The 4,782-nt window shown below is 39.7% G+C and overlaps 1 long non-coding RNA gene across 1 annotated transcript; it reads left to right on the top strand.

Moving 5' to 3' along the window:
* The first annotated feature begins 1,013 nt into the window (after nucleotides 1-1,013).
* LOC306918373 lies at nucleotides 1,014-3,990 on the top strand. Its single transcript, XR_013789329.1, has 6 exons — nucleotides 1,014-1,250; nucleotides 2,125-2,181; nucleotides 2,386-2,592; nucleotides 2,883-3,017; nucleotides 3,698-3,784; nucleotides 3,866-3,990. It is a non-coding gene; the product is annotated as an uncharacterized lncRNA (long non-coding RNA).
* The last annotated feature ends 792 nt before the right edge of the window (nucleotides 3,991-4,782 follow it).

Here is a 4,782-nt window from a genome sequence, read left to right as displayed (position 1 = left end):
TACATCACATATGTAACAAAATGCATTTATCGCGAAACATGCGTAAGCTAAGACCGTGACTAGAACATATCTATATAATGACACTATACATATAAACTATAACTAGAACATATCTATATAATGACACTATACATATAAACTACACATATGTGCTATACTATGCTGTACATATATACTATGAAGTGCTATGACTACATACAATGCACTTATTGTGCTGTCTACATGACATGCTATAAGTCTGTTTCAAATGCTATATAAGTCTAAGAAGTGCTGTCTAAGGGGGTAGGGTAAGTGCTATGGGCCATGATGGAGTCTGAAAAGGTGGGTTTTCAGACTACGGCGGAAGATCGGGAGTGATGCTGCAGTTCTGATTGCAACGGGAAGTGCATTCCACAGTTTTGGGGCCAGAAGGGAGAAGAGTTTGGGACGTGTGCTGTGGCAAAGTGTGCCGTGACTTGAGGCATGTGTGCTGTGGTGTCTCTGACGACCTTGTGGAGGAGATGTCTGGGATTCACTCAGCTGTGCCTTCCCGGTGAGGGCCAGCGTGGCTGCTTCTCGTCTGACCTCTGTTGGAGTGATTCCAGCGAGAACAGGCAGGCAGTTGTTTGTTTGGGGTGGCCCATCCGATGTTGAGGGCAGCATCCAGCTTCTTGACATGAGAGCTACGGCTCCAGACTGGCACAGTACTCTGGTCGTCTGCATAGCCATACTTCATTGATGTGGATGTAGTTGTTGAACAGCATCATTCAGTGCCAGCACTGACCCCTGTGGGACGCCATTCTTGAGCTTTCTCAACCTGCTGCTTCGCTCGTTACTGGTGTGGAACCGAAAAGCTTCACAGACATGCCAACAAATTATTTCTAGTTTTTAACCTTTTTAACTTCTGTTTTGTGAAGCAACTTTGGGTACCTTGAAAGGGGTTCATATAAATTGTATGTTTTATTTAAAAAAAAATTGGACAGACACAGAAATTGTCGCCACACAGAAATCACAAATTCCTAGTAAGTAAGAAACCACTTAGACTTTTCTATTACTGTGAGTGGTATGGTCAGCTTCTGTTTTAAATGTTCTCTAATACTATACATTTTGTGTATGATGTGAAAGGACACAATGTACGTATATCTGGCTCTTAATCTTTCGTTCTTTCTTTGTTAGGGTGGATGATGGGTCGTGGTAGACGTCGTGGAAGGACAGAGATCCGTTCCAAAGCTTCCCTCCCCGGGGTTTTCTCTGAGGACTTCTGATGAGCTGTGAGTAGGAATATTTCTTGTTTGTTGTTGAGGATGGATATCTGCTGTACTGTTATGGCATGAAGTATAGCATGGCAGAATGATGCCTCCTAGTGGCACTGGTTGAATGTCTGTCAGCTCTCCAAGCTAATCAAAGTCTTAATGACACTTTTGTTAACCACTTCAACCCCAGCATCCCTATTCTGTTTTCAGCACCCCACAGTAAGAACCGCTTTAGGCCTGTCACGATAATGAGGTTTCTTTTTACTGGACGATTATTGTCGCTCAAATAAATTGCAATTAAATATTTAAGTGTGGCCCGGATGGTTAGCTCAACTTTCTGGGCACCTAGGCTGCCAAGCCAGCCGGATGGCGTGCTGCGGGTTCGACTCCCGACGGCCTTTGCCGCGCGTCACTTCCCCCTTTCCTGTCTATATACTGTTCACTATCAGTAAAGGCATAAAAAGCCCCAAAACCAACATGAGGGCTACGGCTCCAGACTGGGGCACAGTACTCAGCGGTGGGGAACACCAGAGCCTCGGTACCGGCTAGATGCCGTATCGGTGTGGCACAGGTGGTGGTCTTTCTGGGAATGGGACTGTAAAAATAGACAAATAACACAACTGCTATCACCGAAGAGCACACCCTAATTGATCACGTCTAGGAATTTCAACAATTTACAATTTAGGCAGTTATCACACACTTTATCCAGAGTGACTTACCGTAAGCAAGAACAACACATAGTAATACATCAAATTCATAAACAATTGTCATCAAGAATAAGAAGTAAGCTAAGAACGGTAGACTCTCCAGACTATTGGCAGCAACAACAAGGGAGTGATGTGCGAAGCTCTTCAGCCATTCATAGACGATAACCGCCATGTCTTTCTTCCAGATGTACTGCAGGTCTCCCGCTGTCCAGGAATCTGCATTCCTCTGAAGACGACTCAAAGTAAGAGACCCTGTTAGGCCTGTCAAAAATAACCCTAACTTAAACGTTTATTACTGTAAGTGATACGTTTAGCTTCTATTTTAAATGTTCTCTATAAATAAAAGTTTGATGTACTAGGCTGTATATATGTTGTGACAGGATAGAATATATATCTGGCCCTTGGTCACTCTAATGAGTCTAATCAATCTTTCTTTCTTTTGTTAGGATGGAGATCGCGGTAGACGTCGCTGGAACGCCGCTGCTGGACAGGGCGCACACACACACACATACACACGCGCGCACACACACGGCAAAGCTAATTTGGTGTGTGTTTTTTGTTCTTTGTTAGAATGGAGATCTTGGTAGACGAGCTGATGTTCCCTGGACAGAGATCCCCCCCCCCCCCCCCCCCTCAGAGGACTCTGATGAGCTGTGAGTAGTCTGTCCAAGCTAATCAAAGTCTTAATGACACTTTTGTTAACCACTTCAACCCCAGCATCCCTATTCTGGGGGGAGCGTTCAGCAAAAATAGCAGATCTACAAGCTCACACCGCGTTGCAACATGTTATGCTATTTTTGGAGAATCAATTTGTGTAGTGAAATAGGAGCACATACCAAATGCTCATTAAAGGTCTGTTTTATCAAATGTGTATAAAGGGTATAAGTGGTTCTGAATTTGCAGCTCAACAAAAGCTAATTTGGTTTCTGTCTTTCTTTCTCAGGATGGAGATGGCAGTAGACACAGCTGGAAGTCTCAACCAAGAGATGGAGATCTGCAGGTCTGTCCATGGATGGATGGGAGGACGGAGGACGGAGATCTGGGTAGACGCCGGAGGACTTCGGACCTGGGCCTGCCGGTGAGGAACACCACAGTAAGAACCGCTTTAGGCGTGTCACGATTATGAGGTTTCTTTTTACTAGACGATTATTGTCTCTCAAATAAATTGCAATTAAAGATTTAAGTGCGTTGTAACATGAATGAAACTGAAAAAAAGCCAATCGTCTGTTGCCGAGAATCGGTCGATCCCTATTCTTAAACGTTACTGTAAGTGTATGTTGTGACAGGACACACACACACACACACAGCCAAGCTAATTTGGGGTGTGTCTTTTTTCGGTCTGTAGACGCCACTGGAAGCCGTTTAGGCCTGTCAGAAATAGAGGTTTTTTACTGGCCGATTAATTGTCGCTCAAATAAATTACAATAACAATTTAATTGCGTCGTACTAACATTATGAATACAACTTTGGCTTTTTTAGGCTTTGTAAACAAAAAGGCATAATTCAATAACTTTATACACATTACAACGTAACACATTTTGAAGTAGATGCTGCTTCCATTATTTCTTTAAAATGTTTGAAAATATATGAACATTTTCAACATGGAGACGATTATGACTTATCCCTAAAAAGAAAAAGAAAAAAGTATTATCTCAAATACTTGGCGATTAGGTAATTGTGACAGGCCTAAATCCTTCTGGTTGTGTTTTTATATCATGTTCTGTAATCAGTTAGGGGTTGACTATAGACTTTTTTTAGGAACAAGATCATCATGCCGGTGAAGAGCACGTTTCTAGCCAATGGAGCAACTATTTCTGCTCACCTTTGGAGTCACATCACGGCAAGGTAACTGTACAACACACACACACACACACTATGATTGTTTTATGAACAATGTAGTAATGAGCATTTCTTTCTTTTCTTTAGGACGTTGCTGGTCTCCTGTGTGGCTCCATCTGGTCCTCCTAAGCAGCCATATGGAGGTCACCAGGGTTCTGAGTCACTCAGATCCTGACTGGTAGTGGTGATACATGTATGTAGATGTGATCAATCGGGGCTTTTTTGTTGTTCACTTAAACAAAAATAAACAAAACAAATATATAAATAACTATAAATGGATAAAACAAATGATACAAAATATAGATTAAAGTAAAATAAATGCATTAAAATAGTAAATAAAATAAATAAAATTAGTAATGGCATAGTAATGCGTAAAATAAATATAATTAGTAATATAGTAATACATAAAATAAATAAAATTAGCAATATAGTAATGCATAAAATTAGTAATAACAGTAATGCATAAAATAAATGCATACAAATAAAATTAGTAATAACAGTAATACATAAAATAAATAAAATTAGTAATAACATAGTAATACATCAAATAAATAAAATGAGTATAGTAATACATAAAATTAGTAATAACATAGTAATATATAAAATAAAATGAGTAGTATAGTAATACATACAATTAGTAATAACCTAGTAATATATAAAATAAAATTAGTAATACAATAGTAATACAATTGTAGAATGAATTAATATAAATAAATATTAAACTATCAATCATATCTACATATCACAACCAGGCTATATTGCCAGCAGTCAGGTGGGCTGTAGACTCACTACAGCTGTCAATGTGGTATACTGTGTTTTGACCCAACTGGCCTCCAAGGAGAGGCGAGCATGGAGACGGACATCTGATGATACACGAGAGAATACGCCATAGTCAAAACAAAATTGTAATAAAAGTAATCTTTTTTTTAATCTGTAATATGTTTCATGTTGATTGTAATTTATTCATGATGCCATATATCTGTAAATATTCATTATTTTCTTGT

This window comes from Electrona antarctica, assembly GCF_951216825.1.
Source record: "Electrona antarctica genome assembly, contig: scaffold_81, whole genome shotgun sequence".
NCBI lineage: Eukaryota > Metazoa > Chordata > Actinopteri > Myctophiformes > Myctophidae > Electrona > Electrona antarctica.
The sequence above is the reverse complement of the archived record's forward strand: the minus strand, read 5'-3'. Positions and strand labels throughout refer to the sequence as shown.